A 23,645-nucleotide genomic window follows, 5' to 3' on the forward strand; every position below is an offset into this window, starting at 1 on the left:
TAGAATGGAAAACTGTATTTACCTTGGCATAGCTGAATAATAAGAGTTCTGTACATGGAAGTGACATACCATGAGCCTCAAACACCATTGTTTCCTCCTTCTTATGTAAATCTCGTGAATAAAAAAGACCACTGAAAAATAGGTGAATCAGAACATAACACCGACTGTTACGTAACAGTCAGGATCACTAATAATTACACCCCCAACATTTGCATAAACCTGCCCATGTTCTAGGCCAGCCGCCAGCTGAACCATCAGAAGTTCTGCAGGTAATGTCAAGAAACAAGCGAGGACAACAGCGAAAATGGCAGATCATGGAAATAAATGCTCCAGGCTGTGCAGGAGATGTGAAGTGCAGGGATGTGTTGGTGTCTGTATTCAGAAAGGCACGGAAAGCAAATAAAGCGTTCTAATAAAATAACACGAGCCACTAAAGGGACATGGTTAGCTGCTTGCTAGCGGTAGCCTGTTACACTGCAGTACATAAGATTTCACTTGCCACATAAACAGAGTAAGGAGAGATGATGGCGAATGATTTACAGATCTTGAGCACCACTGACAAGCATCTGATCGTGTAAAATGTGTGGTAAGTGCTGCCACTCCATAGTATAGAGTTCATGCGATCGCGAATCTCGAAAGTGAAAGTAAAAAGCGATCGTGCATTCGTAAACAGTTTCAATGCCCAGCATATTAATAGCGGCTCCCTGATGCTCGCATTTTATTAACATTATAATTACCCAACGATATAACTGCGCGAGAAAGTATTGAAATATATATTTTCCCTGTGTTTCCTACCTGTGAGCTACTGAAATGGGCTGCACTGTGAAACAGCCAATCAGAGTAGAGCTCAACATTATTATTCATGACCCTTCCACATAAGCCAATAACAGACCATTTCATTCTGGGGAGAAATCTTAGGTTTGTAAATGGACATGTTTCTGGAGAATTTTTGCACTTACCTAAGCCACATACCTTCTATGTAGATATCAGAGAACAATTTAAAATATTGCATCGATGCATTCAATGGCTCCTTTAAATGAGAAGAATGTTCGGAGAAAAGAACACACTGCATTCCAGCTTAAGAATCTTATCCCACCTCTAAAACATGGTGCTGGTAGTATCATGGCTTGGGCCTGTTTTGCTGCATCTTGGCCAGGACAGCCTGCCATCATTGATGGAACAATAAATTCTGAATTATTAATTTGGAATGGCAAGCATATCATAGGAGGAAACCCACCAACATCACAGAGTTTAAGTGGTTCTGCACTAAGGAATGGGCTAAAACTCCTACATGTTATTGTGCAGAACTGATCAGCATTTACAAGAAACTTTCCGTTCAGTTACTGCAGCAAAAGGGGGTCACACCAGATACTAAAAGCAAAGATTCACATACTTTTGTAACGCACAGATATGTAACACTGGATCATTTTTGTCAATAAATAAATGACAAATTCTCTCACTTGTTTGATTCGGTTCTCTTTGTCTACTTTCAGGACTTGATGATGTTTTGGGTCATATTTATGCAGAAATATAGAACATTCTAAAGGGTTCACAAACTTTCAAGCAGCACTGTATGTTCAAAAGTGCTTGATATTCATGCGATCAAAACAAACACACTGCCACTTAACCTCAGCCCAGAATGGAAGTTCATTATTCTCAAGCACATAAGAAAGTCGATAAATCTGCCACACACAGCGGTGGAAATCATATTTCCTCCTTTATCCATACCTAGAGTGCTTGAAACGAATGACTCAGAAAAAAAACTGTGATGAAATATCCTGGGTGAATGGATCATGGGAAAGGACTGACAGGTCAATGCCCTTATAGATGCTTATTCAGGAAAAATACTTCTTCTGAAAGCTTGTTTCTTTTCCTAATGCTTTCATTTTGTGTCCCTGACCACAGATTGCACCGACCCGCATGATAATTATAGAGGAAATAAATGCACGCTGCTTATCTGGTGCACACAAAAGCAAGTTCAAGGCATCTCACAAATCATGTTTCAGAAGGGAAATCATGTTATGTATCAAAGCTGGACTTATTTTTACTGGAAGGAGGAGGATTTGCTTGTAAACTGCCCACTGTTTCTCCCTCATGCATGAGTCATAACATGAGAGCACCAGAAATACTATTATTATCAATGCGATAGTGAAAACAGACCAAGTCTAGGATGACATAATGTGGTTTTGTGGCATAAAATAAATACATTTCCCTTCAATTTGCATTCAGGCATGTTGCAAAAATTCAAGGACCTGTCAACAGAGGGCACTGTAATCTATGGTACAAGGCCACTGTCACCAGCACAGCTACAGCCCCCTCGGAGTTACACATCCTTTCCTCCCAACTGCTTCATCTCTTTGTGAATTGGAATATGGCATACGGGGATTGCATGAACAATTAAGCTTCAGATGTGAAAATTGAGCTGCCGATAAAAATCGATAGAAAGCAAAATGAGTTGAAAAAGACCTGACTCTCATTAGATTGCTCCATGCTCGGGGAAAACACGACCCAAATAAAGATGCACGTGTCTCCAAAACAGAGAAAAATGCATCTATTCTTAGAAACGTGGTGAAAATGTATTGCTTGTCTTGACGATAATAGAATTTGCTTACATTGCTCATGACATCCATGTTTTGGATGTTCTGGCTCTTGTTGACTGGGAATGATATATCCAAGTGTTAGATGGGAACAAAGGCTGTGGTAACCGAAATGCTTCTGTTATTTACCAAATCTTGACGGTTAATTCCAAATTCTGCCTGTCATTCTGACAGTTGTAAAGAAAACCATGCAAATGTGGTATGTCAAGAAACACACACAAGAATCAATGAAGATATCCAAACAAATAAATGGCTAAAAGGACAGTTTTTCAGTGAATCTTTGGTGAACAATGCCTTTGATCCTCTAAGCTATCATATGCCTGCCTTCAGAGGATTTGGCAACTTGTAAAAGAGCCATATGAACACTTGAATGATACTTTAATGGTGCATTTGTCGGTAACACTTTATTTCAATAGTCCACTTTAGACATTCTACTAACAGTAAGTAACTTTGCAACTACATGTCAACTATCAGTCATTAGAGTATTAGTAGACTGTCTGCTTAATATCTTCTAACACTTTATTTTGATGGATCCACAACATACAACATACTGAGTATGAGAAACTTCGCAAGTATACGTCAACTTATTCTACTAACCCCAAACCTACCCTAACAGTCTACTCTGAGAGTTATTAGACATGTAGCTGCAAATTAATGAGAATTAGTTGACATGTCATTATAAAGTTACTTATAGTTAGTAGAATGTCTAAAGTGGACTATCGAAATAAAGTGTAACCCATTTGTCCTTTTTGGAGCATGCAGCCAGTGTCTTTTGTTGTATGAAATTTTCAGCAGCCATTACTCCAGTCTTCTAATAAGCTTATTTGCTGCTCAATAAACTTAAAAAAAAATAATATTATTAGTGTTATTATCAAAGTTGAAAACAGTTGAATTGCTTAATATTTTTGTGGAAACCTTGATGCATTTTTTTCAGGACACTTTGATGAATGGAAAGTTTATTCCATTTATAACAATGGAAATGTCTTTAATTTAATACATCCCTGTTGAATAAAATTATTAATTTCTTCTATATAAAAGTTAAAACAGTAAAATAACATTGAATGTATATCAAATCCACACATATGGAATGGCATAAACCTATGACGAGATAAAAAAAGACAGATCGATAATGCTCATTTGTATCGCAACGTCTAGATAGGAAGGCTCATGTTGAGAGAAAGTCCTGTCTATTTATCCTCCATTAGAGGCCAGGCTTTAGTATGTGTGTGTGGGCAGAGATTTGAGAGACTGGGGGGAAATGATTGTTGTTGACCAATAATCTCTCAGCGCCTGATCAATTTAGGAAACCTCGGCTGATGTCCCCTGACAGCTGTGGCACCAAAGCGGCTTGGAAACTCTCTGAACGCAAAGCCTGTTACAGTGGAGCTGCATATCAGACACTGCAGATGGAGGAAAAGCCTTATCTTCAGAGACGGCTCAGGTTTGCACCTTCAACAACACAGCAAGTTTCTCAGTCTGCAACTGCTGTTAGAACTACCCATTGACTCAAACACACTGAGTCTTAATATATTGCAAAGGGCTCAATCATCAAACAACATTACCCACGTTATAAATCAAATACATTCGCTGAGCCCAGAAATGTTAGAAATAACTGATTTGAATTCAAACTCCTTCCACTGGTGTTAACAGCAAAACTTTAGTAAAATACAGTGGACAAAAGTTTCTCTGGCTAAAGCCCTGATAATGGGGACATGCACTGATAAATGGGAATTGTTCTGCAATATGTCCTTGAAACAAATGTGCCTTGACCTGTTTTATCCCCAAGTGTCAGAATTCAAATAAGTATTCCTGGGCTCCGAGACAGTTTTTTGACATCCGCACCGGATGCCTGTCACCAGCTACCATCACAAACATGTTCATGGAGACAAACAAAGGAGAATCAGCATGAGTTAAAGGACAATTGTTTTTAGAAAAGACAATTCTTTCATTATTTACTCACCCTCATGTTGTTTCTATCCTATAAAGGACAAAAACACTATAAAAGAACACAAACATGCACTACATATACATGTCTTTTGTAGCAATACAATTGCTTTAAGTGATAAACGCACAGAAATTTAAGCCGTTATTCACTGAAAATCACAGTGGTCACCATTCACTGTGTAGAAAATCTGTGATTAACAACTCTTTAGAATTTCACAAAAGAAAGTCATACAGGTTTGGAACGTCATAAGAGAAAAAAAAAACACAAATTTGAACTATCCCTTTAAGAGACAGGCATATGCTTCTGTTGTAGGATGAAACGTGGGGAGACCTATGTGTGATAAACATTTCAACAGCAATAGTAACCTTAACGTCTCCAGCAGTCACTCTACCGCTAGCACAGAGTGGGCGGGGTGCGAACAGCACGTGTCACTTCCTGTGAGACCCATCCCTCTTCACAGTGGACGCTTGTAATCCCTGTGTCCAGTCCAGACGGTCATGCCACGGCACAACACTGCAAGCACAGATTGAGCCAAAACACACGAGCACGCTCTCCACACTTCCTGCCATTTGGCCGTATATATTACGTAACTCCATATTCAGGGTGCAAGACTGGATGCATCACGATTAATAAGAATAATCAGTCTGTAAAGCCATAAATTGAGAAGCACTGGTAGGTAGGATGCAAAGTCGAGTGCCAGTGTTCAATAAATAATAAACTGTATCAATAATTCCTTTGTGACATGTGACCTGATAAAGGCACCAGCAATTCATATTCCATGTTAACCATTTACACAGACGTATCAGTGAAATGACATTTCAATTTGAACAAATTTAATGTTTCAGTGGTTTGCTGATTGTTACTGTTGTGATAGAGCATTAATGTACCACAATGCATTACTGCTTCCAAGCATCTTAACAATTCAAGATCATTCTGTGAACGAATTATTGACACATTAACATAGAATTTAAAGGATGCACAGTCACATGGGTTCATACATTATCTATTTTGTATTGGATAAGCCACATTCAAAGCGAGAACTATCCACTCCATTTAGAAATCATTAATATTCTAAGTACGCGTGAGCAAGTGTGTGTGTTACGATAAGTTAAAGCGTTAGCATCTATGTGTCTGCACTATAATTTCTAATGACATGCTTGGTGCCGCACACTCCTGTGGCTTACGGCTGGAACGCATGGGACTGCAATGGCAGCCACATTATTCTGCAGCATGACGAAGTGGTTCTGCCACGCTGCCTAATGTGGCTGTGCTTTCCTGTGAAGGGCTGATGACGGGGCAGCTTCCGTTCTTCTGTCCCCAGCCAAAATTCTGCCGGTCAGTCATGCTTTTTCTCTCTCGCTCTTTCTGCTGCTCTTGCATTAATTAAGCATACAGTGAAGGTTTTCAAAGCTTCCACTTCTGCTTGTGAATGCATGATTTTGAAGCATTTTTTTTTTGCTACTGGCCTGAGAGGGAAGTTCAGATCAGTCTTTCAATACTACAGCCCACAGATGCAGAAACAGCATGCAGAGCTCGTGATGAGGGTTGCATGAATTTAAGTGATATGGCCAGAGATATGATATAACTTATAAAGTGTGGAGGTGTTAAAGTGGTCCACATGCCAAAACCAAACATAACGCACAAACAAGATCTCCTTAATATCTCAACCCTTTCACCTAAACAGCAACTAGATAGAAAAGACTTATATGTCTCCTATAGCGTTTCAGTAGATTTCAGTGATGTCTCACACTGTCCTCAAATTTGGCTGCTCAGACACCAAGAGTGATTTTTTGAGCTCACACATTTCTGTTATAATTCTGTATATAAATATACAGAATGATGAGAGAAAAAAAAAACATTGTTTGTTGAATGTTTTTATTTGTTTCAGAAACCCTTCAAAAGTAACTCTATGCAAAATTATTAAATGGAATGCTCCCTTAACGTTTGTATAACATTGAAAAACACATTTTTAAATGTACTGAACATTCAGAGAACATATAAAATTTCCAGAACTTAATAAAAACTAGCTAAATGTTCTTAGAACACATTTTTGTCAGCTGGGAAGTTATATGAACTATAACTGAAATCTCACTGAGACTCCAGAGCTATGAATGAACAACCTCCCAGCAATAAAATTCTCGTCTGTGCTCAGAGAGCTTTACTGTAGATGGTAGTTTTAATCTATTTTTCTCCAAATCTGGGACAGTGGGCTTTTCCCCATCTGGGACAAAATAATCGCCATTGTGGCTGTGACTGAATGACCGGTTTATTATTATCACACTGAAGTAATTAACAGCACTCCATGTGGATTATTAAGTGGTACTTAGTGGAGGTTAATTAATTGCACTGTTCTAATTACAATGTAAATTAAAACTGCAAAAAACAATGAGCATTTCCCTGAGAGTGTAATCAGTCAAAAACCATACACAGCAAGATAAAAATATTTCTAAATAAAGGATACATGCAGTATCCCATATTTACTGAGATCCCAAATAAATGTTACTAATTCGCTTGCGCAGCCTAACACATTGTGTGTGTGCACTCTGTGAACGTACTGCGATTAATTAAGTATAACTGTGCATACACTACAGCCCAATTAGCAAATAGTTTCGACACACCCACATTTAAATCAGGCTTTTAGTTTTAGGAACTCGGGATGACAACAATGTACACTGAACAAAATTATAAACGCAACGCTTTTGTTTTTGCCCCCATTTTTCATGAGCTGAACTCAAAGATCTAAGACTTTTTCTATGTACACAAAAGGCCTTTTTCTCTCAAATATTGTTCACAAATCTGTCTAAATCTGTGTTAGTGAGCACTTCTCCTTTGCCGAGATAATCCATCCACCTCACAGGTGTGGCATATCAAGATGCTGATTAGACAGCATGATTATTGCACAGGTGTGCCTTAGGCTGGCCACAATAAAAGGCCACTCTAAAATGTGCAGTTTTATCACACAGCACAATACCACAGATGTCACAAGTTTTGAGGGAGCGTGCAATTGGCATGCTGACTGCAGGAATGTCCACCAGAGCTGTTGCCTGTGAATTGAATGTTAATTTCTCTACCATAAACCGTCTCCAAAGGCATTTCAGAGAATTTGGCATTACATCCAACTGGACTCACAACCGCAGACCACGTGTAACCACACCAGCCCAGGACCTCCACATCCAGCATCTTCACCTCCAAGATCGTCTGAGACCAGCCACCTGGACAGCTGCTGCAACAATCGGTTTGCATAACCAAAGAATTTCTGCACAAACCGTCTCAAGGAATCTCATCTGCATGCTCGTCGTCCTCATCGGGGTCTCGACCTGACTGCAGTTCGTCGTCAAAACCAACTTGAGTGGGCAAATGCTCACATTCGGCCAGACAGAAACTCAAACTGAACAGAGAGATTTATATTTCACTCAGAGGTTTTCAGGGGCTCAGCTGTCTTTATCTTGTTGCATCATGGATATTTCACATTTGCACTCTCTGTTGAGAACATTCCTCTCTATCTGTCCCCAGACCTCTGAGTTACAGTCTCCTCCTGTTTACTGCTCCCTCGCGGGCACCTTATGGACTTGCTGGGGCTTTAACCATTTACAACATAAAAGACACAGCTAGTGATGATGGAGCTCTAAACCTCGTCATTCTCAGTCTCTTTAGATCCCGCTCTTCAGATGGGTTCATCTATCATCTTGCCAGGCTCTGGCTGTCCCTCCTGAAATACAGTATCTGACAGCAGACGAGCAGTATGGAAGAGGTTAATCAGAGCAGTGAAGCTAGGCGCCACCAGTGATTCCCATGCAGTACTTCACTGCGCCTGGAAATTTGGGGGCTGTCATCAGCGCTATCCATGAAAGCTGGCTTGCCATGGAAAGAGCCTTTTATGAGGGTCTGATCAAGGCTTGGCAGAGGGAGTGGGTACATACTTAGCCCCCTTCTGCATCCCTGTCTCTCTGTCTGTGTCTCTCTCTTTTTCTGTCTTGAGTTCGTTGAGGAACATTCGAAGCTCTAATGCATATAGATAATACTAATAATTACACAAAGAAATAAATAATTTTTAAAAAATATTTTTGAAAGAAGTCTGTTTACCAAGGCTGCATTTATTTGATCCATAATATAGTAAAAACAGTAATATTTAGAAATTTTACTACAATTGAAAAAATGTTTTTTTTAATTTTAATTTTGTTTTTTAATGTTTTATACGATGCTCTAGTAACATTTCTTTTTCTCATCTGTTTCATATTTTTATATGATATGAAACAGTGATAATTTTTTTTCAGGATTATTTAATGAACAGAAAGTTCAAAAGAACACCATTTATTTGAAATGGAAATCTTCTGTAACATTATAAAAAGTCTTTACTGTCACTTTGATCAGTTCAGTGTGTCCTTGGTGAATAAAAGTATTACTTTTCATCAGAACTTACTGACTCCCAAACTTCTGAGCAGCACTTGGGTTGTCAAAGGTCTATTTACCGTAATTCATATGACACATGCTTGGCGGCAAAATTATATTTTTCTGCAGAATGAAAAAAAAAATATATATATACATTTTTTTGGTTTGTCAGTTATGGGCACAAAAATAATTAAGAAAAGTGTATCATTGCTTCCATAATTTTAATATTGATGTGTCCCTACAATAGACCTATAATTTAATTGTTCAGCTGTGCAAAACTGTAAAATAGAATAAGCATTAACTACATGCAAAGAAGAAGGTACCTAAATTAGAGCAGACCCATTTTCTGTCCTCATCACTGCTTAACAAAACCTTTGTGTCTAGGATCTTATGACTGCTCTCATTTAATTACCCAGCATGCTTTGTGTCTCAATGTAGCCCAATGTGCTCCGTTCAGGTTAGGGCATGATCCAAATGAGCATATGATGGACAGGCATCCATCATCATGAATCTGCGTAAATTTCCCATTAACAATAAATGAGCTAGGTTTTATTGACTCATTATGGTCATTTACCAACCTGCTCATTTTCATTCCTAATAAACAACGGCTTACAAACACACCCCTTATTTCTAATATATAATGTGTCTCCCGTAATCTACCAGAAAAGTATTATTTTTAGGATAATGTCCATATACTGAAAATGATGTATGGTTTATTTTGAAACAATGTTTACTCACGAATTGCAAGCGAATTGCATGCATAATTACAAATAAATGGCAAATAACACATTGAATTAAATACGAAATTAGGAAATAGAAAGACTAGAATAATATTGTCTTGTAAAACCTTACAATTTGTTTTGTTTTTTTACGGTGAAGAGCACATCTAACGATTATCTCTCTCTCCTATCATTCTGTCGCCTCCCAAATAGACCACATTTAGCCTTCCAGTCAGTTGTATTAGGATGCACTAACTCTACAGTAACACTGCAGGATGATTATAATGCACCTCCGGTCGCACAAATAATCAAGCCTCTGACCTGTTCATTTTATTCTAATTTGTTTGGCCCCTAACTCTCTCTCCCTCTGCCCCCTCCAATCTCCACCAAGACCACAGATGTCGCACCGTTGACCGCCACGTCTGACCTCTATGGGATGTTTCGGCAGCATCTCTCTCTACCTGCCTGTCCCCTCTGCCTTTGTCTCTGTGCACAGAACCACGGGACGTGCGTCCGCCGGGGCCCGTTGTCAGGAGAGAGCTGTCTTCGTCCGGCAGATCTGCCCACCTGCTGGGACTGTGGCCTCAGTGCTGACACGGCTTTTTAATATTTCACCACACGCAGTGTGCACCATATGTCCCTGCCCCCCCATCCATCTCAACCCTCATGAATAATGAATCTGTAATGCACTTCTAATATTTGGAGGAGAACAAAATACGCCTATAGCTCTGCTTTTGGACTTTATATTTTTAGCAGCTATGACATTTCTCTTTTTTCCAGTTCAACCTCAATCACATGGCAATAGCTCTGCAGGGGACAAAAGAGAGCGCCGGAGAGTGTTTCTCTCTCTCTCTCTCTGTTTTCTGGATCTGACAGGGGATATGAGTGCTTTCCAGCGAACAGCATTACCAGTTTTTCAGGAACAAGAGATTTCACATATTCTTTACACATCTGACCGATCACCAGACTCAAGTGTTACCCCGTGTCACCGGGAGAATAAATACACAAATTTCCCTGAACAGGTTTGCAGCGACAGCAAAGCATTTCTGCTGGCTGTGTCAGATTTTCTTGTCACACTGATAGGAAATCCATTTCTCCGGAGCCTTCGGTAATACATCTGTTTTTCTTCACCCAAAAATACCCAAATGCAGTTGTTCGCTTCATGCATGTCCTGTTTGAGGGTTCCTGCTATTGGGGTTGTCAGATGCTTACACTAAAACACGGCAATGAATTTGCTTTTCTGCCTGTGCCGCCCTCATCTTGTTGAGAATTCTTTCTTAAGCCGCCCTGACGGACTGTGAGATTAGAAGCTCAACCTATTGAATTGCAGTTAATAATTCATGACATAATTTTGCTTTATCTCAGGGACTTAATACATGAGTCAGAGGCTCCCATTTATCAGGCTGCCATAACCTTTTATAAGCATAATGAATTGCATGCAGTTGATTTGTTGATGTTGAAAGGTTGAACTGGGCCACACTGCTTGAGAGAAAAGTGCCTGCACAAATAATTGCACTTTTCTTTTCAGCAGGCAAATTAATATCGGGGCTTTGGGTTAATGTTGGCATTTACTGCTGATTCCTTGAACGCTCAACATTACCGTGCACATGTGTGTTCAACAGTGTGACATGCTTTCTGTCACTCAAAGGGGCTTGCTATGCAATGAGGTGTCTCAGATCTGGTCCTGTTTAACAAACAACTGAGGATTGTGCCCTTTACCATATAGTAGGAGCAGTGGGTGTGTGGTGAACTTCTGAAATGTAAATTCATTGACAAGTGCTACTTGATGTTTACATGCATTCACCTTACAATAGCAATGGGAAAGCAGTACTATAAAATTTATTTATTTAATTTATTTACACACACACACACACACACACACACACACACACACACACACACACACACACACACACACATATTCTAGATGATCACAAATACAATTCATGGAAAGATGAAAAATTTAAATGTATTAAACATACACTTAATAAAAACAGAGATATATGTGTCATTGATATATGTAAAATAAGTAAATAAGCCAATTTTGTTTAAATGAAGGATTGCAGAAATGATTACACCCTAGATTTAAAGGGATAGTTCACCCAAAAATGAAAATTCTGTGATTAATTACTCACCCTCATGTCATTCCAAACCCGTAAGACCTCCGTTCATCTTCTATACTGCTATGACCCTTCTTGGCACTGAGTGTACAAGTTCATGACAACTTGTCACATCTTTTAACCCCTGGAGGATGACCTCTTTAAATGCCCTGGTCTTTAATGAAGAGTGTTGCTTAACTCATCTCTACAGAATCCCCCACAGGTTCTCAAGAGTGTTAAGAAGACTGGGTGAAATACTTGTCCACCGAAGGATTTTCACCTTGGGAGAGTGCATATTGTCATTGTGATGTTGAATGCCCAACAACACAGGTAAAGAGGAGAAGGTAAAATCTTATGTTTCACATTTTTTAACTACATCACACAGTGGTGTGTGAATTCATGACAGTATTGATAAAGCACAACTCCCTCACACCTTCAGCACTCATACATCCCTATAAGAGCTGCACTTCTCACTGTACTCCTCCTCTAGCAACACCATAACATTTGGAATGCTTTTAGATCTGAAATGATTGACTTGGTCTCATGAGACCAGAGTATGAATTCTATATTTTGTAAATATGGGCCCTGGAAAAGGTTACATGTGTTTATTGTGCTTTGGCTAGTGTGAGTGTAGACAACAACCATGCATATCACTTCTGCAGGCAGCATCTTACTCTGTGAGATAAACAGTCACTATTTTCAAAGCTTTGCCGGCTCTGAGACACTTGCTTGATATTTCTCCAGCTCTTTTTATATAAAAAAAAAAACAGGGGCCTTGTCACAAATCCATTGATTTAGAATTTCTGTTTTACTTTAGCTGTATTTTCACACTTAAAACAATGAATTGTTATCATTGTCCTCTTTTGTGCTAAGAAATAAGTCTCTTGACAGTTTCTCCCAAGTCGTTCCATTGTTGTCAACATTAAGTCTGAGAATGATTCAGTGGGCTATAACACTTTTCATTTTCAACAAATTACTTCTCTTTAAGTTTTGGTTTAACATACCTGTTGAATTGACTAAAACTTAAACTTTTTTTTTTTTTTTTTCTAGATTAATTTTGTAATTTACAGGAGGGTGTACTAATTTTTGTAACACAAACCTTATTTTACTGAATATTTTTGACATGCTTCTTTGATAACTGATTAAGCAGACTTGATGAAATATTATATTTCTAAAGAATATATATATATATACAAACATATCAAAATGCCTTATTGATATGGAAATAGTAATTAGATAATTATTCAACTCTGTGCCAGCTACATTAAAGGAATAGTTCACCCCAAAATGTAAATGTACTCATCCTTAGGCCATCCAAGATGTAGATTGTCAACCGAATCTCACGGCAATTCATACATATTTTACAAGGTGGCGAATTCGTATGAATGACCTAACCCTAACCTCGTCCCTACCCGTCACTGGGGTCTAGACAAATCATACAAAATCAAACGAGTGAGGTCGTACGAATTAGTATGAATTAGCCACCTCATACAATTCATACAACTTAGTCGTGAGATAGCATTGCGATTGTATTTTGTTTATTCATTGGAACAGATTTTGAGAAATTTAGTATTATATACACACTTCTCTCGTGATTCAGATGAGATTAATTTTTTCACTGTAGAAAGCAATATAGAGCACTTATACTTTAACATCCTAATAATGATGGATTTGTTTATTACAAACAACTTTTCACTTCACAAGACATTAATTGATGGACTAGAGTCGTGTTGTGGATTATTCTGATGTTTTTTTGTTTGTTTTTTATCAGTTGTTTATGCTCTCATTCTGACGGCACCCATTTACTGCAGAGGGTCCACTGGTGAGCAAGTGATGCTAAATTACTCTGAATCTCTTCTGAAGAAGAAACAAACTCATCCACATCTTGCACGGCTTTAGGGTGAGTACATTCTCAGTAAAAGTGTTTTAAATGTTTGTTTTAATGCAAAAATAATACACTAAAAAGCATGTCTTATGTAGCTTGTCTTTGTAACTATGTGTTTGGGAAATTATTTCAAAATAATTTTCCGTTTTGCAGGATTATTACTATTAACAGATGCTCAAGATGATCACAAGTACCATTAATTTACTCATCTGGGTGCTCACTAAAAAAACAGCTCATTCACAGATCATGATTTCAGTCATTTCAAGTTACTTCTGAACTGGACGAGACCAAAGGTCATGCTGTTTGAGTGGGTGAGTTGTTTACTTTGTAATTAGTCAGTGCACTTCCATACAACCAGATTGACCCATTCAGGCAAATTTGTGTACCTGCTGCGAACTTGATATCGCATTGACGGAGCAATCACAGTGAGGTGGGAGCACTGCTTGCCATGAGCCCCCTCACATTCACGCCATGATTTAGAGCTCAATGGGAACCTAATGAGCTCAAAAGGAGGCAGAAGAGTCACTGCCTTGCTCTGAAACATGGTGTCACTGTTGCACAGTGCTACTTCAGAAAAACAAGTTTTGCACACTATTTGCTTTCACTTTCTTAATATTTTTATTTTTGCACTGAATTTTCAGCGGTGCCCCTGCAGTAGACGCTTAGTTTTGCGCTAACTGTATGACATGCTCTGTTGCCTAGGGAGTAAATGAAAGCCTTGTGGAGCTGTGTCCTGTTGCATTCCCTCATCCTGCTGCTTTTGCACTGTGCTGAGAAATGAGCCAAGGAGTGCATGCGTGCGTTAGTGAACTGGCCTGTTATCTTCCATGATTCAAAGCTTTGTGTTATATTCACAAGTCTGCTTACCAGGAACACAGTGTTGCCTGCTGCGATGCCCTGAGTCTGTCCAGACTATAGATAACACGCACATACACCGACACGCACACACAAACAAGCATGATGAACCACAGTCATGTACACCAAGCATTTGGCAGCAGGACAGCATGACAGCCAGGGAGTGAATGTGTCAAACACAAGCCCTCGTTAATATTTCACCATCTTGAAACCAATCCCTTTGGCAAGCAGTGGCAGGCCACGGCGGTGTGTTTCGTTCCATCTGAATTGTTGATTATGTTATGTTTGAAATCAGTTCAGAGAGTTTTAATGAGTACATCAGAGACGAGAAATTAAGGTTCCAATTAACCACAAGAAAAAAAAGGTAAGTTTGTGTGATTGTTGTTTACTTGTCACTTACAAGCAAAAGCTGCTCGATCTACTGCGGTTGGTTTTTTGTTATCTTAAAAAACGTCACGATCAAACGTGAAATTTTGGCGGAAAATCACAAGTTTCTCACAATTTTCTCATCTACAAACTACACTGGTGACTGTGCGAAGGAGAAGTTCATCCAGAAAAAAGGGAAATAAATTATATTTCACCCCAATGTCATTCCAAAACTGTATAACAATCATTTTCATGAAACATGAAGGAAGAAATTTTGACGCACTGGCCATTTTTTCTCATGCAATGTCCATATGATATCTTAAAAGTAATAGACACAAAATAATAAAAATCACATATTCATAAATCACAAATGAAATTAATTTCTCTCATGAACTCTTTAATAGACATGCCTTAGAGAAATAGTGACTTAAATATCAGCCTGTTTTTCACAAAAATGGTTTCAGAATGCTTAAAAATATAACATAAACATTGTATTGACTACTATTATGATATGTTTGATCCTTGCATGGAAAAGATCGACTAATGAATTATTCATATCCCACAAAAAATCTCCTTTTGTAAAAGTCAGGTTTAGAACATCATAAGGTTTAGTAAATGATGACAGAGATGGTATTTTAGGTTTAACTATTTCTTTAAAGCACTGTAAATGGATATCGTCTGATACAACAGTTCAGTAACCCCTCTAAATCTACTGCTATAGATGTTGTAATACATGGGGACTAGAGAGGACAGTGATGTAAAATGATTTTGAGCCTGACCTGAAGAAAACAAATGTGTGCTGGGTTTCTGAAGAATATATACTTGCGAAGCAGAAATAGCCGGCCTCTCCTAGAAACCCAGAACAAATGTTTGTTTCTTTTTGGCAGAAATAATGATGATGTCTGGAATCACAGAAGCGTTTCTTCTCAGCGTTTAATAACCTGCCCGGGGTGCAATTGATTTACTCTACAGATGTATGGACCCTTTCCGAAATAAATCCAAAAGTTCTAACGGAACTGCTGAAAGTGTTGACTTAGTAAACCACACGCTCATTTTTGAAGCATTACAGTCGAGTTTACTTTGACACCAAACCAGATCAATATCATGTCCTCCAAGAGAACAAAGTGCAGGGCCTTGACTTCCACTGAAACCAGAACGCCAGAGCAAGCTGGATAAAGCTGGCTTAGCATTTCCCAGACCTCGCTAGAAATTGCTTTTAGATGAAACCTCAAAGACCTGCCCTTACATGGGTCGGAAAGGTGACCATGCTTGTTCCATGCAACAGTATTGATCTGATGTTCAAAGTGTTATTTGCATTAAAGGTGCACTAGGAGATTGTCGATTCACACCCAATTCACATAACCAGCTCATTAGAAGAGAGCTACTTGCATGAACCGTTTTCTGATTGACATGCTCCCTACACAGTGTTCATTGCTCCCTACTCCCTGAGCAGGGAAAATCCGTTGAAGTTTATTTCACTTCGGAACATTCATTAGAAAAGTGTGAAGTGTGACATAATATACCTCTGTAAATAAATACAATTTAAATTCACGTCTCGCACACTTTAATGCCCTTTGAATGGAACACGCACGCTCGCTTTGAACTGGAATCATGACGGAATATTTGGTGATGTCCACTTCACAGGGCACTTATGACTTACGGTCGAATAGAACAACCATCGGACATGATAAGATATTCATATGAAATGTGCAGAGCGGGGAGGGCGCGAGGACTGTAATTGGAAACCATTGATGTAGCCTATTGTAGTAATTTAACATTGTCTCTGGCATTCTGCTCTTGGAGCGTTCAGGGGGCGTGGATGGCGATTGCAGGGAGGGTGAGACGTCGCTTTCATTGCTATCAAGTAGAGGTTTCAGAGAACAATGGGATTAGCATATTACCTTTGGTTATGTGTTACACATAACCACTATAATAGCGATACACTGATATAGAGCTGGGACAATGTAGTCCTGAAACCTGGAAGAGCATTAGTTCTTTGAGTTCCTTTTGGGACTGAATATCTGTTTTAGAATGGCTAAATAAGGACTACAACTACCACAAATATGTGAGATATGTGCTTGACAAATCAGACAAACTTTGCAGTCCTTATTTACACACACACACACACACACACAAACACATACACACACACACCGTGAACACACACCCGGAGCAGTGGGCATTTATGCTGCGGCGCCCGGGGAGCAGTTGGGGGTTCGGTGCCTTGCTCAAGGGCACCTCAGTCGTGGTAAGAGCGCTCTCCACCCTCTTAATACATTTACTCATAATAGTATATAACCAAAGTTATATAGATCTTGTGTGTGTGTTAGTTAGCTTATGTTTTGCAAGCTAACTGCTCAGCTAGCGTTAGCATACTGCTAACATAACATAGAATAGCTTAGCCTATTAGCAACACTGTAAAAAAATTACATTTTGAAAAATATTGTGAACTGACAAATAAATATTGACTCAACAAATTGCTTCCCAATAATTGCCCCCCAAACAAAAAAATGCATTGTGGTAATTTTAGCTGAAGGTCTTAAGTTAAGTTATGGTGAGTATACTTATATCGTCTGTGATAATATTGTGATTGTTGTTTTAACGATGTGGGATTTGACATTATCATGTATATCGCAAGAACCAAACAAAACACGCCTAACTTACAGAGTGCACGGATACAGTAATGTTACGTGATGAAGATTAGACTAGTGCATGTGTGCATTTACAGTGCGTTTTTTTCACTGCATTATTCAGTTTTTAACAGTTCAATAAACAAGATGAGTTTCAGAAACATTATTGCCTATTTTTGCTCTATTTCGCCAACAAAAAATCATTCATATCAACAATTTTAGGAGCCAGCTGTCCACAGTAGTCCTTAAGATATCAGCGCAATAACACACAGCAAAATATTGTCTAATATCATTATCGATAAAATCCAAAATATTGCGATATAATTTTTGTCAATATCGCACACCCCTATCTCTCAGTTACCTAAAGTTATTGAATTATCTCACTTTATGATGAATATATGAAATGTATGAGACACAAGGAATATTTTTCTGCTATAACATTTTTTTTGTGTTTCCATTAGTGCAACCCACCATTACTAGGTCTGAGCTCACGAGGCACCATTTGGAATAGAAAAGGAAGCACTACGAATTTCACAGTGAGTATTTAACAGTAGTTCTTATTGGATATATGTTTATTCTATACTATTAGCTCTTATTAGACATGGCTCGGTGTAATGTAGGCTGCTAATTCTAATCTAGACTTTTTTTTTTACAGAGTACAGAGCCTTTGGAGAACCACACAACTGTAATGAAAATGGGAATTATTGAAATAGTAAACAGCAGCAGTTGCACTTCAAGGGCCCTCTCAAGTGTGCTGAATGTCTCCGCTGTCCTGGAAGAGGAGCTGGTGCTTCACAACTTAGAAGACTTTGTAATTACTTTTAATGTACTTCTTTGGTCTATTGTATGCACTCGTCCTGGTGGACAACAAGGACTTAAAGGGATAGTTTACCCAAAAATTAAAATTATGTCATTAATTACCTCATGTCGTTCCAAACCCGTTAGACCTTTGTTCATCTTCAGAAAACAAATTAAGATATTTTTGATGAAATACAATAATGAATTGATGAAACAACGGTCGGATGTGGAACAACATGAGGATAATGAATGAAAGAATTTTAACCTCAAAGTACCTCTTTTGAGTTTTTTTTTTTTTTTGGCAAACATTTGAAGTGGAAGTCGTGGCCTAATGGTTAGAGAGTCGGACTCGTAATCGAAAGGTTGCGGGTTCGAGTCTCGAGCCGGCAGGAATTGTAGGTGGGGGGAGTGAATGTCCAGCGCTCTCTCCACCCTCAATACCACGACTGAGGTGCCCTTGAGCAAGTCACCGAACCCCCAATTGCTCCCCGGGCGCCGCAGCATGGCTGTCCACTGCTCCGCATGTGTGTGTGTGTGTGTGCATTTTGTTCACTACTCACTGCTGTGTGTGTGCACTTGGATGGGTTAAACGCAGAGCACCAATTTCGAGTATGGGTCACCATACTTGACAATACGTAAAAAAAAATGCAAAAAAGATGCAATTTCATGCAAATCACCTCTTGGGAGGATAGTATAGTTCATGACAAATTACTCTAAACACTGGGTGAAGTAACCTCCCATTCTTTACATTTGATGGTGTTTTTGACATTTTTAATATGTGAATGTATTTGATGTTTAATGTTTAAATAGTTAAGATGCAGTTTCATGAGCTCAGAGTACCTTTTGTGAGAATGGTCATATTCAGTGACATAAACACCTAAACACTGGCTAAAGTAACCTCAGATCAATTATTATCATTATTAATAAAATTATCATTATTTTATGGTGTTTGACATGTTTTGCATGTTTGTGAATGTATTATTGTATAAGATGCAATTCATCAGCTTTGTGTATCTTATGATAATTAAAATGCATGATTGTGTAAGGTATACTGTGTAGAAAATTGCAATGTATTTATAATTTTAAGGTATTTTGTTGTATATTTCATTAAAAGTGTTAATGTATCATTTAATAACTTTTTAATTTTCTTTTGGGACAACAGAACTGAATATAATATTCAAACCTGACCCATATTCTAAAATAAATGTGGGACATTTAGATGTCATAGAAATGTGTTGTATAGTGTAATAATATAACCAGTGGCTGTCATTCAGATTACAGAAACAATAATGATTTATCTCATCATGTTTATACAGTTATATGTAAGCATATTAAGCTAATTCTTCAATGTTAACCTCCCATCATTCCACATGACCTTCTCTCATGTTAACTAACTGCTTAGCAACTGATGAGAGGACAAATAATGTGATATAACACTTGCTATACATACACAAACAGTGGGCCATTTAGACAAATTATGCCAAGTATGGGTCACTTCACAAATTAAACCTGTTTACTTGACAGCTTTTCCTAAATTAGTCTAATTTAGATGGATTGTGGGAGTCTGAAGACAAATCACCCTAGGGGTAATTAATAACTCTTGATGTGTTGCTCTCATGTTTGTTCTTTCTTTAATGAAGTCCATCAAACTTTACCCTCATGTTCCACTTTCGCTAAGCCTTCAGACAGCCTGATAAATGACTTCTCAGTGGGTGGAAAAGCTACATTTTACACTTCAGATCAGGCATAATGTCAGGGCACGTTTCCTCACTAACACTTGTTCTGCGTGAGGAAGTTCAGAGCTAATGAAAAGTGACCACGGTCTCACCTCAGAGGAAGCGAAAAAGGCAGGAGTGGAACCAACTCCGCCCAAATGTAATCTAAAAACAATTTCCCTGGTGCTCCCTCTACTCACTAAGTCTGCTTGATGGGAGCAGACAGTGGTTAAGAAAAATATTATTTTGGCCCGAGAGCAGATCTACGCAGGGAATTTTGTTGATTGCGATTCTGAAAATATTAGCACTTTTTTTTTTTTTCTTCTTTGTAGAAGCACTACTTTCTCTGCACCTTTGTTTATTCTGAATCACTGAAGTTCTAATTGCAGACAAAGTATCAAGCTTAATCAAAATTCTGATTGCAAAGTCCAAATTAGACACTGAACCAATTCTAATTCTGCGCAGCAAGGATTCCAGGGGTATAATTTACAATAATCGCAGGCTGCCAAAGTACTGGATCAGTAGCTCTCAAAGACATCTCATCTTCCTGATGACAAGCTCTTTTTGTTTGTTTGTCCTGCATTATGTACGCCATGATTTATTCACACGAGGTACCCATCCATTTTAGCGCGACACACCTGATAGAACAATCCAAATAAAAACGCCAGCTAAATGAATCATACCATAGCTCGGGTAATTAATTAGCTGACTTGAAGTTATTATAGCAATCTGTGAGAAGTGAATTCAACCAAATTTGCACATTATTGTCACGGATATAATCTAGTCAACTTGATTGCACTGAAGCATCGCTGGGGGGGGAAGGGGGTGATAAACCCCTGAATAATTAGGTTGATAATTAAACATTAATACAAACGATTATCATTGTGATATTTCGTCTCTTGGGCTTCCTTCTTTTTCATGCATATAAATTAAAAGCTTTGGGAAGGAAGGAGACAACAGTCGCAAAAAACTGATGTCTTTTAAAGACTTTCGAAAAAAGTGACAGCAAGCAAGAAATCCATTTCCTCCGAGCACAGGCATCGGGAAACATTCAATTTCATTCACCATTGATGTATTTAAATCCAACAGGCCACAAACTCAGATAAGAGAAACTCTCAGCACTTCTTCTCTCTGCAAGTTCTTATATTTATTCAGGGTTGCTGATCAAACAGCAGAGCTATAGGAAAAATTATGTGCATCGTAGATGGAACATATGGCTATATGAGTCTGTTTGTTTGCATGCATGTCCTTATTTATTTAATTTATACCACCAATCAATTACAGTCCTTCTGGCTTGCATTTTAGTAATATACGGATGGCATTTAGTCATACTGTATGTGTGCTCTTTGGGCTCAAGCGAACATTTACTGTACTTTCCTCCTGTAGGAGGTCCAAAGGCCCTGAACCACAAAGCAGGTGTATGGCAGAGGTTATACTGAGCAGGTACGAGGCTCTGCATGGGTCTCAGAGTTGTGAGCATGACGAAAAAGAGGGGGTGTGACGAAAGGTTTCTTTTATCAGCGGAAAGAGGTTCTTTCTGGGACCTGTGCAGACAAAGAAACTGAGAGTAACAAGAATTTCTACAAAGAAGTTAGGAAAAAAAGACATTTCTGCCTGACACAGAATTTTCATTATTTTTCTATAATTATAATATACAGATATACTGTTTTATGCCACAAATGTATTTACGCCATCTCCAAGATACTGTATGCAGCTTTTACTAATATACAGTAGAAAGTCACAGAGGCCATAAAAGTGCTATAAAAATACTGAGTAACACACATTTCAGAGTGAATTTGTTCAGTTACTTTGTATATTTAGTTTCCTCTATCAATGCAAATAGTTCCAAAAGAAGCTGAAGCATCAATCTTTTGCATGTCACCAAGCAAAACAGAGACTGAAACACAGTAAAAAATGTGAGTGGTGGGACAGAAATGTCTTCTCTAACAATAGTCTATAATCACTCCACTCCAGGATTTTGCATCTGCCACTCCCAGCTGCATTAATCAAATCTAATTCATTACAAACTGTCAGTGCAACCCTAGTTGTTGCTTATGACATTTGTGTCACAAACAAACATTTTTTTTGGATGACATGACGTGTTGTAATCCATTGTAGTTTTTTTTTTACTTTAGTCCTACTTAAGTGGGTCAAAAGTTCAGTGCAGACTGCATTAAATATATATTTAAATTATACTACCATCGTCATTTAATTGTAATTAACAAGCATTTAAGTGTCTGAGAACTTTACATTCTGGTGGCATTTCAGAAAAGTCATTATCAAGGCTCATTGTCATTAAAAGTCTTGAAATATTTTTGCTATCAATGTTATACAGAGGTAAACGCTAGGGGCTGCATCCGAAGTTGCATACTTCCCCCTCTGTATAGTAAGTGAAAAAAGTATGTGAAAAGAGGGTAACACTTTATTTTAGGGTCTAGCTGCTTATTAGCATGCATATTACTAGAATATTAGCCATTTATTAGTAGTAATTAAGTACATATTACTGCCTTATTCTGCATGACCTTATTCTACATCCCTAATCCTACCCAATACCTAAATTTAACAGCTACCTACCTTTTTTTGATGTTCAGTAATTAAGCCATGCCCTCTGGGGGCATTTTAATATGCCATTCTGAAAATATAATTATATTTTTCTTAAATAACACATGCTCCATATCTACAGGCCTCACTATTCTCATATCATATATAACTGTGATGTTCTACAAAGCTATTAAACACTTTTGAAATCCATTTACTATCAGGTACATGTAAGCTTCATGGTGAATACTTCTACACCATTCTTGTAGCCCATATTTACAATCAAAATTCATCTTGACTTTATCTAGTGTTTGTTTTTTTTTTGGGGGGGGGGTTGGGAGGGGTTCTCCCACTCTACCCTACATCCAGATTACATTTATACAACACACATTCGTACTACATAGAACCAACTTTTTTTTAACAGTCATGGTCAGGGTCCCTGGCCAAGGGTGGGGTTTGTGCAAAAAATAAAATAAAATAATAATCACAGTCTGCAAAATGGCTCCATTTGCATTGCAAAATTACAGGCCTAAAAATTGCTATGTAGGTAATACTCAAGCTCCAGTCTGTGTAGTTAGCCAGCAAAAAACATTATAATTTGAATAATTACTAGAGGCAGAGTCATATAAAGCACTTACATTTCACTTTTAATATGAGAGGGACAATAAAACATTTAGCTTCTTCGATAGCTTTAATTAATACTGCATTTAACCATATTTAGGATCAAACAATAACTGCAATACAACTATAGACCATTAAGAATATGTCTAAATTTGCTTATTACCCTGCCCAGTTTGTCATCAACAGCTTTCTCTGTCAGCTGGAATGACATTTTGCCACACCCCTACCTTTCAACCTGCCCACTACGACCTGCAGAGATCCCCGTCCCCGGCTCAGTGTATGATTCACACAACAGGTCGCTGACGACACCGCAGGAGTCAGGGGGGCTGTTTGGCCCTGATAAGGCATGATTTAGACTGTACAATGGTGACCCCGCTGAAGACAGAGAGAGAATTATTGTGCTTGGGAAAACCGAGCTGCGTTAATCTCTTTGAATTGTATTCCCCTTCCTGCATGCATTCGTGTCTTCACAGTGCCATCCAAAAAGA

This window comes from Barbus barbus, assembly GCF_936440315.1.
Source record: "Barbus barbus genome assembly, chromosome: 11".
NCBI classification, from domain to species: Eukaryota; Metazoa; Chordata; class Actinopteri; order Cypriniformes; family Cyprinidae; genus Barbus; species Barbus barbus.